Here is a 12,500-nt window from a genome sequence, read left to right as displayed (position 1 = left end):
ATTCAGGGGTCCCTGCTGCTCTACCTCCTTGCCCCCATCCAACCTCACGGGTGCACACTTGTCCCATATCTCCCCTGCACCCCCCCCCACAAAAAATACATTACACAACCAAAGACCTTCAATGACTCCCAGTGTTTAAAGGCAGATTGAAAACTCACGTCAAGGATGATTACCCCACTATTGCACTCCACCTTCCCTGGCCTTTCTGATTTGGGCCTGTCTCGCCCTGGAGCTGCCCTGAACAGATTCCCCTCCCCCTGCAATCCTCCCCACATCCCCCTCGTCCTTCACTTAGCCCAGCAGGCTGCGTTTCTTCAGCTCAGTGACATTTCTTCAAGGAGCCTCCAAACACCAGAGGGGAAGAGTTAGATTGTCATGCACACAGTAAACAGACTAGTGGCTTCCCACCCATTGTTGTGGAGCTCCTGCAGATCAATGGTGAACATGCTCAAATGCTCACTGAAAGGTTTAAGGGGCCTTGGAAGAAAAGCAATCTGCTTCTTCCAAAAGGTGAAGGCACCGCCAACCCCCTGAGCAGCACAGTTCAGCTCTGATGTGCATGCTGCCAGGATTTCCACCTTGGTGCAGGCCCTGGAAGACAAGACGACTCGGAGTGAAAATGGTGGCAGCTGGCGTGCGGGGAAGTTGGAGGCCCCTGCGGGAGGTGGGGCAGGCAGAGGGAAGCTGAGGGCACCCTCCTTATCCTCCCAGTGAGCCCCTGGCTCTGGCCAAGGTCCATGCAGAATGGAGAGCAGGGCCTGTGACGGGCTCAACTCTCCTGACCCAGGATGCTCCCTGCTTGTCTCTCTGTCTCCCAATCTGCGTTCACAAGCCATCTTGGCAGGCCTGGCAGCCCTCCCAGTGTGAAGGACACGCTCACCCTCCACATCCCCTAGCCCTGGCCGTTAAATGTTACTCCTTGCATGCACCACCATCACAAGCTCTGATATGGCTGCGCTGTGGCTCTAGCACCCAAGAGTGCCACACCCCAAGCCAGTCTGTGGGGACCAATGAGCGGAAGGGTAGACCGAGGAATGGGGCAGCCTGGCCCCTATGCTTGCTGCCCCCCTGCAGAAGCCCCTGAGAGGCCAGCTCTGGCGAGTCAAGCGCGCACCTCCTACGCGTGAGGACTGAGGGGCTTTCTGGCCCGGTGCTGCCCTGGAGTCCCAGAGCCACCAGCTTCCTCTGGTTTGAGGTCTGACGCAGCTGCTCACTCGCCCAAGGCCCTGCGCCTCCTCAGTAAAACGAGGAGGAGCAAGGCCCCAGCGCTCTCCTCGCGTCTGCAGCCTAGAGGTCACAAAGCATGATGGGTTTCGGCAAAGAACCAATCTTAGAGGGAAACGAAGGGTATCGGTGGGGAGGGGGGCTAGATAAAAAAATAATCAAATGCAAGCATCGTTCCTTCAACTTTATAAACTCATGAGCAGTATGGCGTGTACAGCTACTGCGGAGGTCGGTCAGGTGGCGGAACAACCAGGTCTCGGTCACGTAAGTCTGGCGGGGTTCTGAGGGGACGGGGGATGCAATAAAACGAGGCACACACTAATATTAGTCTCGTCCGGCTAGAATTTGGGGATGAGAAGTGTCTGTTTGGGAAGCCCCCACTGCTGCCTTCTTCGCCACCTGTTGGCAGGTAGGCAGGCAGGCACGTGGGCACACACACGTACACACTGCCCCTGGGGGGTGGCCCAGGGAGTGGGGTGTCCAGAGGGAAGAGCAGGCAGGAGAAGGAAGAAAAGCAAGCAAACAAGCCTGCTCCTCAGGGAGGGGCCTCTGCTCCCAGAGAGGGCACCAGGGAGCCCCTCAGAGGAAGGCTTAAAAAAAAAAAACACACACACCAAAAAACAGGCTACAATGATAACTCTTTGTGACATACATCTATTTTTACCACCCAAAACCCAAACCAAACCAAAACCACACTAAGTAGATGAAGGAAAGGTTAGAAACCAGAGGCTGATTGAAGGGACCACGAGCCTACTGGACTGATGTGGGTTTATTAAACGAATATCCTCTGTCTCCGGCCTGATTTCATACTTATGCATAAAGGACCCCCGCCAGCAAACAACCCAAGGAGACCTAGGCCCCAGGCGGGCGGCCCTCCAGCAGGGCAGCGAGCCAGCTGGGTCTTCGGCGCCGCTCGGCGTACCCGTGCCGCAGCGCTCCCAGCCCACAGCCGGTGTGCTAAGGCTGTTGTCTTTTTGGAAGCGGCCTGGTTAAGCTCAGAAAGGAAAACCCTGAGAGCCCCTGGGGGTCTGAGTGGCCTCGAAGGAGCCCAGGAAGCTGGCAGCTGCTGCTCTGGCACCGCAGCTCCGGGGAGGCCCCAGCTCACCCGGGGCCACTGCACAGGCCTCAAAAACAAGCTCCCAACTGCCCTGCGGCTCCAGTGTGGGCCTTGTGGGCGGAAACCGGCTCCTTCCTGTTTCGCCCCCTCCCCCTCAAACCCAGTGAGAAGTAAAGTGAAGCCACGTTCCCAAACTGGGCAGCCTGCTGGGGCCTCCCCTCCAGGAGCGGAGGCCCACGGGTGTGCAGGGGGCATCAGGGACAGGGCGCCCCCCCCACAAACTAGCACTGCTTCCAGAGCCGAAACGCAGCCACCCAGTGGAGCGGTCACGCTGACACGGTGGGCTCATCTTCCCAGGCCCACAGGCCCCCCACAGCAGGCATTCACTGCCTTCGAGATGGGGACCCCGCGGGGGATGCTGGCTGCGGGTCTCCAAGGACTATGAACCAGCCAGCCTCCTGGTAGCCTACCAAGGAGACCCACTGGCGAGGGAGGTGGCGGCTTGGAGAGGTCCTCGGGTGGCATTATGGTTAACACACTGGGCCGCAAGTTGAAAGGCTGTCGTCAGCACTCACCCAGAGGCCTTCCGACGTGCTTCTGAAAAATACACAGGCGCAGGCAGCCCTGGGCTGGAAGAGATGGTTTCCAGTGGACTGGCAGGGCGCCCCACCAACAGTGAAACCCTGAAGTCCCTTGGCCCCTCTGTGTCCCCCACAGCCTGCGTACATGTCTAGCCCAGGATGAGGGGTACCTGCCACACTGGGGCTTTCTTCCTCGACCAGCCCCCTGGGAGCTGAGAAGGCCCACTCTAATGAATGCTGGTAGATCGCTTCACCTTAATCTCCTAAATCCGAGAACTCCATCCCACCCTCAGAATTTGCCTGCGGGCAGGGGAATTCCATGCCAGGCACCTCTTCAGACAGGGGCAGCCTGGTATCTTCCTGCTTCCACCCGGACAAGGCCACTCATCCCTCCGGGTCAGGCTCCTCCAGGAGCCCGCAGGCACACCCATCAGCCTCTCTGTGCCCACTGCTTCCGGAGTCCTCCCTCCCCTCCCTCTGACCCGGGCGCCTTGTCCCCGAGGCCTTGGGCTCCCTGTGTCCGGCATCGAGTATTCTTCACACACCCACAGTACTCAGGAGGTCTCTGCCGAACGAATGAAGTGCTGGCAAGAAACCGCTTGGTGTCCACCCTCAAGGGTGCGCTCATTCATTTAACGCCAGTGTGTGTCCATGGAGCAGAGCTCTTGCTTCGCCGCAGAGGCCTGGGCTCCAGGGCACCCACCCACCCTGCCAGTGAGCCCTGCCTGTTGCTGTGACGCTGACCAGGTCTCACGAGAGCTCCCAGACCGAGGGTGGATGGGGGAGACCCGGAGAGCAGCTTGTCAACAAACAGGGGGCGTCTGCTTCTATAGGGGCCCCGGGGGCCAGAAGGGAAACGTCTTGGCCCACAAGAGACACCGAGAAAGAGAGAAGTGAAGACATGTCTGCTCCTCAGTGACCCCATCTGCAGATTGGGGTGACAACAGGGTTGCGTGAGCTAACAAAGTGCCTTGGAGACACCGACACCGTTGGCTTTTGTTGCAGTGGCTGTGGTCGGGCTGATTTCGGGGCTGTTAGGACAAGGGATGATAGGGAGGGGCTCTCCCCTCAGCACTGACCGTACCGTCCACTGGGAAATATGGGCTTGCTAGGAAGTCGGGGCTGCCAAGGGCCACAGAACCAGTGAAAGCAGGGCCAGCCATCAGGCACGTCATGCACACCGCCTCAAGGAAGTTAGGGTTCAGCAAGGCGGCAGGGGCGACACCTCATTCAACAATGGCTCCAACATGGGGAAGGCAAAGTAGAAGTCCACAGGCATTCCCAGAAGGGGAGGCTTGGGGGAGTTCCAGGGAGCCTCTGAGACAATCCAGAGTCCAGGAAGAACCGCGACTTCACACGCTGCGGTTCTGACTAAGCCTGGGGGATGAAACGGCACGGGCGACTTGGTAGAAAGGGGTCCGCTAGGTGCGCTTTGGCGTGAGAAGGCCTGGGGCCAAACTCTGGCTCTTGCACGGCTGGATTCTAGGAGTCGGGGCAGCGCCGAGCTCTGTGGAAGCAGAAGGAACTCTGCTAGGCGGAAACGTGTGCCTGGTGCCGGGCACATCCCCGCACACCTGTGCTGATAGCGTCCCCACGCCTCGCCTGGCCGAGGGCAGCTGCCGTGGGTGAGGAGAGGACCTGGGCAGAGGGCAGACGCCCACATTTATTCTGGAAGTGCCTAGTTTTGTGCCTATGTTGTCAGCAGAACTATCGTTCTGTCAACCACTGATGAGCAGTCTTCCTCGGAGGTCTGCAATCCCTTCTCAAGCTAGTCAACTCCTACCCATACCTCAGAGCCTCACTTGAACATCCCCTTTTACGACTCTCCTAAGCAGAACCTGGTGGCACAGTGGTTGCTTGTTGGGCTGCGATACGTATGGTTGGCAGTTCGAAACCACCAGCAGCTCCTCAAGAAAGACTGGGCTTTCTCCTCCTGTGAACAGGTGCAGTCCTAGAAACCCACAGGGGGCTGCGCCGAGCCATTCAGTGCCGACTCGCCGGCAGTGAGTTTGGTTTTGAAGAAGAACCTTTCGGTCAACACCGCGTCTGTATTTCACATACAGACCTTCTACGGTTGTAGTTGTCGTAGAAGATAGGGTCCTCGTGTGCGCACCTGCCCCCCTGGCGCCGGCTGCTATCTGTTGCCTGAACAAGACGACATATGAGAGGAAGCAGAGTCTGGTTCCTGGGCCCCGCGGCAGCAGCTTCACTGACACTCACAGGAGGAAGAAGAGAGGAAGGCTGGGGTCGCTTCTTCCCTTGCACGGCTAACAGCCTCTTTACAAATTTGGGAGAAATCACTAATTCCCAATAAGGGTATTGTCTGATCCTAATTAATCTCCTTGATCCCATCTCCTTGCCGGGCTACGGGTCCTGCTAATGAAACACCAAGCCGTCCTTCTAAATTCAGGGAGTCGATATCCCCCCCACCCCACCCCCCCAAACAAGTGCCGCTGACGGAACGAGAGGGTCTGTATAGTTCTCAATAGGAAGGACAAAGGGGCTTGTGCCTTGGCAACTGGAGCAGAGACTTAGTTACAGGGCTTTCAAGTGCTTTTTCTATTGAATTCTGTTTTAACGTGTTGGTTTCACTGTGGCAGGAGAGCCTGGTACAGCGGAGCGGCTCTGCAAACACGCCCCCATGAAGACGGTAGAGGTCAAGGCATGGCGACATGGCCGACGGACGCATCTTTGCCATCAGCGTGTGGCTGGGGTCAAAGACATGAGAATGAGCAGCCCAGGAGGCTCCCTGTGTGCCAAGCATGGCGCCAAGTCACAGATGATTCCATTTCAGTGAAGAGGCACAGAGGGCGAAGTAAATGCCCCAAAGGGCCAAAACCGCTTAGACAATGCCAGCCCCTCCAGCAGGGCAGCTGGGAAACAGAGACCACCTCGGGCTGGTCCTCTGGGAGTGCTCTCCTGGAAATGGGAAAGAAGTAAGAGGGGGGTGGTGGTGGTGGCGGGGTGGTGGGGTAACCTTTTTGATCTTAGGAGTCCTCCCTAGAACTAACAGCCTTGATTGTAATCAAATTACTAGTGTAAACAAGATTTATTAGGCTTTTAATTACTTCTGCCTGCACTGATTTGCATGTGGACAATGTACTCGTTACAAATGGCTGTTTCAACTGCTCATTAACTATCCAGGAGAGCCAGGCAGAAGCCCTGGGCAGCAAGCATGGAGTCCAGGTCACAGCAGGGCTACAGGGCACACAGATGCTTGCTGCTTGCAAAGTGTCCTCCTGCTGCATACCGGGGTCCCTTCCCCCTGCAAAGGGCTGGCTGAGGAGGCCCCACCAGGCCCATCCAACCTCCGTTTTGTTAAGATCTGTTCTAGAAACCTGCAGAGTACACATGGTTATGGGCATCAAACAAAGACTGCCTGAAGACCTTCCACCAGCTGAAAACTGAGTCCAACTTTGTGGGCTAATAATACTCCAGCCCCAGTCCCCATTAGGTCTCCCTGGGAAACTGCAGAGGGCTGCAGGAAACCAGGGGCTCGGAGAGGCTTCTCTGGAACCCAAGACCACAGGAGAAAAAAATCAGGCCTTGACTTGCCACGTCCTTTTGCCTCCTTCCTCACTGTTGCAGTGGACAAAGCCACGATGCCTGAGGCCCAGCAAAGCGACAGCAGAAGAGGATTTTGCCAGGCACGCACCACCTGCAGGGGTGGGCTCCGAACTTCTGGCCCCCCGAGCTCCCTGAGTTTCCCACTCCCATCTGAGACTTCAGACAAGAACACTCTGCCCCCCAGGCCCAGTTTCCCTCCAGGGGAAATATTTGGTGTAAGAGAGTAGGGTTGGGGGGAGTAGGAGGGACGTGCCTGCAGTCCAGAATGGATGTCACACCTCACTGTCCCATGGAACCACACTGATCAATGCTTCGCAAGGGCTCCTGACAACACAGCTCTTCTCCACGGAGGCCCAAAGGCCCTCAGCATTCCCGCCGTCAGAGCAGCTCATGCGGCGTCCACTGCCAGTCCCTAGTGGTGCTGTGGGCTGCGCACTGGGCTGCTACCCACAAGGCTGGTGTTCGCCCACCAGCTGCTCAGGAAGAGGAAGCTGTGGCTGCCCGACTGCCCTGCAGGGCTGCCCTGAGTTGGAGTCAACTCGTGTAGTACGTTTGGCTTGGGTTTAGTGATTCCGCAGGCAGGTACTGGGCGCTGGGAGCGAAGCCAGTCTAAGTTCACGGAGTGCATTCGTCCTTCAAAGTCCAAGGCCTCAACGTCCTCTGGGAGGCCACTCTATGGCTCCTTTTCCTTCTGAGTCCAGTGGCCACACCCCTACAGGTCTGCAGCCTCTATCTACCAGCTCCTGGCATGTCCACAAGGGTCTTATCTCGCCAACAGGCGAGCTACATTCAGCTCCGTGAGCACAGACACATCTCTGGAACCCCACAGGCCAGTCTGAGGCAGGCTCCTGTCATGCTCGGGTGATGCCAAACCCCTCCGACCAGGGAGGGCTGGGAGCCTATGAGCAGTAGGACAGACGGCTGGGCCAGAATGAATAAACTAAACGTTCCTGCCTGAGTTAAAGCCAGCTTCCAGCTGGGTTTTAGGGTTGGGCCAGGAGCAGAAAGCGGGAGGCAGGGGAGGCAGGTTTGTATGAAGTGCCCTTCTTACTACAGTGCTAGAAGATGGGACGAGTCGGTTAAATGCCCTGCAAGGTCATGCATCATGAAAAGCGCCCTGCCTGGGCACCCACCCTACCATGCAAAAAAACCACTGGGAGAGGCGGGGTGCTCCTAGTCAGATGCCTCAGTGCCAGCTCAGGGTCTCTGAGGTGCAGGTCCTGGGTGTAGGTGGGCCTGCTGGCATAGGACATAGTGACCACATATCAGGACAATCTGGCACGGGCAGAAGGCTAGACTTGACAAGTAACAGGTCTTTTTTGTTGCAAGAGTCGAGAATTCCCAACATAATTCATAAAGCACAGCTTCCACCGGGCTGCCTAGCCCTGTGGCCCAACTGGAGTGCCTGCTGCATGCTCTCAGCTCCAGGGCCTCTGGGGTTGGATGATGAGGGCCAAGCACGGACTACAAATGCCCCTCTTAGAGACTGGCAGGACAGCACAAGGCAGGCAGACCGAGTGTACAACGGGTGGCGCTGCCCCAGGGCTAGCCTTCCTGACACCGACCAAGAGCATCCCAGCTCAGGGAAGACACTCACAGGGAATTAACTGGAGGCCTGCCAGGCAAGGCCACATGTTCCTTCTGAAACGACGCAGGATGGACTGGCCAGCTCCTCAATGCTTGCTGGCCCTGGCCCTGTGTGACTCTGCTCAGCTCTCTGGGCCCAGCCTGGCTAGCCGAGGGTGGGTGGGTGGGAGGGGGCTCTCCCTTTTGCAGGTGGCTGGTCAGCCTTGTCTTCTCGGAGTTGACACAGGACCCTGCTCAGGAAGAAAGGGGGACCCTGAGTTTAGCATGTCTGACTTCTCTGTGGAGGTTCAGAAGCAGCAGAAGAAAGAGTCCCTCCGTGAAGGGGCACAACCTGCTCTGAGAGGGGGACCATGGTGCTCACGTGGGAGGATGTAAGAAAAACATTTTCATTAAGAATGTAACAGCCGCCTCTGTACACTGGTACAGATAGGAACTGGAAACACAAGGAATCCAGGACAGACCTTCAGGACCAGTGCATCAAATTAAATTAATACAATTCTGGTCCACAAAGACTGAGTATCTTACCTGTTCAAATCTAAATGGAAAAACAAAAGTTTATAAAAAGTCCCTTGGCTTTATCCATTCCATTGCAACACACGGGTATTTTTTAAACATCTTTTTCCGGTCAATCTGTGATTGCTGAAGCATATGAGGAAAAAATGTGCCCTGACAAAGACCCTTTTGCCTTTCTCTCATCAAATGCATTTATGATACCAAAAGGGTGATAAAATGGGACAGTTCGAGTCCTCCCCTGCCACTGATGTTATTCCACCTGAATATCGGCAAAGCCTCAGCTCTGAACTCTCCACTCTCAGGAAGAAATCAGCAAGAATTTACTTTGCAAATTAAAGTTTGTTTGCCCAGCATAAGCTTTCTGATGCGTCATGCTGGTGGAGAGAAGTATACATTATGGCTTTAAATTTTGCTGGAATAAAATCAACTCGGAGCAAATTATCTTATGGAGATGTTTGACTTACCTAAAAATAATGTTATGTATATTCACAAGTTTAAGAAGTAGTGTTTCACTTTCTTAAGTTAGTTTGTGCCAAGCCACAGCAGAGCCCCGACCTCAATGCTAATCCATCCGAGAGGGAAGCTCGGGGTTTGATGCAGTCAAGTGCCAGTTCAACTTTCCCGGAAGACGTGGGGGAAACAGGCGGCCATCGAGCGCAGAAGCAACCAAGCCCACATGGAAGAACACACCAGCCTGCATGACCATGAGGTGCCGAAGGGATCAGGTATCAGGCATCAAAGAACAAAAAATAATATCATTGTGTGTGCTCACCTCCCAGATAAGATTGCTGAAGACAAATGGGTGCATAAGCAAATGTGGTGAAGAAAGCTGATGGTGTCCGGCTATCAAAAGATATAGCGTCTGGGGTCTTAAAGGCTAGAAGGTAAACAAGCTGCCATCTAGCTCAGAAACAACAAAGCCCACATGGAAGCACAGCAGCCTTTGTGATCATGAGGTGTCAAAGGGATCAGGTATCAGGCATCAATGAACAAAAAAATCATATCATTGTGAATGAGGGGGAGTGCAGAGTGGAGACCCAAAGCCCATCTGTAGGCAACTGGACATCCCCTTACAGAAGGGTCGCGGGGAAGAGACAAGCCAGTCAGGGTGCAGTGTAGCAACGATAAAACATACAACTTTCCTCTAGTTCCTAAATGCTTCCTCCCCACCCCTCCCACTATCATGATCCCAATTCTACCTTACAAATCTGGCTAGACCAGAGGATGTACACTGGTACAGCTAGGAACTGGAAACACAGGGAATCTAGGACGGAAGATCCCTTCAGGACCAGTGGTGAGAGTGGCAATACCGGGAGAGAGTGGAAAGGGGAAACCGATTACAAGGATCTACATATAACCTCCTCCCTGAGGGATGGATAACAGAAAAGTGGGTGAAAGGTGACATGGACAGTGTAAGATATGAGAAAATAACAATTTATAAATTATCAAGGGTTTGTGGGAAGGGGGAGTGGGAAAATGAGGAGCTGATGCCAGGTACTTAAGTGGAGAGCAAATGTTTTGAGAATCATGAGGGCAATGAATGTACAAATGTGCTTTACACAATTGATGTAAGTATGAATTGTAATAATAGTTCCATGTGCCCCTAATAAAATAATAATAAAAAAGAAATAACTGAAATGAACACACGAAGCACATCACCGCATGGGGAGAACTGGAGGAAATTATGCTAAGCCAAGTAAGCCAAGCACAAAAGGACAAGTACAACATGAGTCTGCTGAGCAGAGGTTATTGTTTATATCTCCACAGAGAAAGAGGGACTAGACTTCAACCTGGTGAATGTAACATACCAGCATGAAGCAGGGAACAAATAGAAAGGTCTGAGGGCCTGGCCCCAATCTCAACTACATGGACAGCCATCTCTCCCCACAGAAGAATTCACGTCAGAGGACAGCACTGAAGCTGCAGCTCAGGGAGAGGGACATGTCTGATCAGAACACACGGGAGCAAATGAAAGGAGAGGAGAGAGGAACACATCCTGGCCCACCAAGCCCTGAGGATGCTATTTCTGCTCAGAGCAGCCAAAGCACAGAGAGTAGGGCCGGCCCCACTACGAGACGACGTCCCTCGCTGACCCATTGCCCTACATGGGACAACACGGGAGCCACCATGCGGGAATTGTGCCGCGAGGGAATTGTACCACACTGAGGCAAAACACTAAGAGTGTGCAACAGAACAGCAAGGGGAGCAGCGCAATGGAGTCCCCACAGTATACTGAAAATAGACTTTGGGGCCAGGGTGTGGCACCCCATCAGACTCGACCAAAAATAATCCTAAAGGTAAACAAACAGACCTTGAACTATTTACAGGCTTTTCTTTTTGTGTGTGTGTCCTTAGTTTTTGTTGTTTTGCTCTGTCTTATTTTTGTGCATATTATTATCTCTGCAGGTCTACCTAGATAAGAGAGGTGGGATAAACATCTGGAGGAGCAAATAAAGGAAGTAATGGTTCCAGGGGGGGCAGGGCAGAGAGGGAAAAGTGGGTGTTAACAATCCAAGGAGAAGGGAACAACAAGTGATCCAAAAGCAACGGTGAAGAGGGTGTAGGAGGCCTGGTAGGGCTTGATTAAGGGCAATGTAACCGAGAGGAATTACTGAAACCCAACTGAAGGCCGAACATGATAGTGGGACAAGAGGAGAGTAAAAAAGGAAATAGAGGTAAGAACTAGGAGGCACAGGGCATTTATAGAGGTCTAAATACAGGCATGTACATATGTAAACATTTATATATGACGATGGGGAATTAGATAGGTTTAGTATTATTTTTTTATTTTGAATTTTTCAAAACATTTTTTTAAAAACTCATACAACTCTTATCACAATCCATACATACATCAATTGTGTAAAGCACATCTGTACATTCTTTGCTCTCATCATTTTCAAAGCATTTGCTCTCCACTTAAGCCCTTTTCATCAGGTCATCTTTTTACTCCCCTCTCTCCCTGCTCTCCCCTCCCTCATGAGCCCTTGATAATTTATAAATTATTATTTTGTCTATCTTGCCCTGTCCGACGTCTCCCTTCACCCCCTTTTCTGTTGTCCGTCCCCCAGGGAGGAGGTCACATGTAGATCCTTGTAATCGGTTCCCTCTTTCCAATCCACTCACCCTCCACTCTCCCAGTATCACCCCTCACACCCCTGGTCCTGAAGGTATCATCCATCCTGGATTCCCTGTGCCTCCAGCTCCCATATGCACCAGTGTACAACCTCTGCTCTATCCAGACTTGCGAGGTAGAATTCGGATCATGGTAGTTGGAGGGGAGGAAGCATTTAGGAACTGGAGGAAAGCTGTATTTTTCATCAATGCTACATTGCACCCTGACTGACTCATCTCCTCCCCTAGACCCCTCTGTGAGGGGGTCTCCAGTGGCCGACAAATGGGCTTTGGGTCTCCACTCTGCACTCCCCCCTTCATTCACTATGGAAAGATTTTTTTTTTCCCTGATGATGCCTTATAGATAGGTTTAGTATTAAGGTCACAGAGGGACATTGGGCCTCAACTCAAGTACTCCCTCAATATAAGAACACTTTGTTCTATTACACTGGCATTCTATGCTGCTCACCTTCCCAACACGATTGCTGAAGACAAAGCTGGTGCATGAACAAATGTGGTGAAGAAAGCTGATGGTGCCCGGCTATCAAAATATATGACATCTGGGGTCTTAAAGGCTTGAAGATAAACAAGTGGTCATCTAGCTGAGAAGCAACAAAGCCCACATGGAAGAAGCACACCAGCCTGTGTGATCCCAAGGTGTCAATAGCATCAGGTATCAGGAATCAAAGAAAAAAATTATATCATTGTGAATGAGGGGAGTGCGGAGTGGGGACCCAAAGCCCATCTGAAGGCAAATGGACATCCCCTTATAGAAGGCTTGTGGGCAGGAGACAAGCCAGTCAGGGTGCAGGGTAGCAACGATGAAACATACAACTGTCCTCTAGTTCTTTAATGCTTCC

At 53.3% G+C, this 12,500-nt stretch overlaps 1 protein-coding gene across 7 annotated transcripts in view; it reads right to left on the bottom strand.

Moving 5' to 3' along the window:
* The window catches only part of ZMIZ1 (zinc finger MIZ-type containing 1), a 250,550-nt gene that overhangs the window by 26,503 nt on the left and 211,547 nt on the right, over positions 1-12,500 (bottom strand). The gene's annotated exons all lie outside the window — the stretch shown is intronic.

The sequence above is a fragment of the Tenrec ecaudatus genome, chromosome 12 (genome assembly GCF_050624435.1).
Source record: "Tenrec ecaudatus isolate mTenEca1 chromosome 12, mTenEca1.hap1, whole genome shotgun sequence".
NCBI classification, from domain to species: Eukaryota; Metazoa; Chordata; class Mammalia; order Afrosoricida; family Tenrecidae; genus Tenrec; species Tenrec ecaudatus.
Note: the sequence above shows the minus strand (reverse complement) of the source record. Positions and strands in the feature narration are given on the sequence as shown.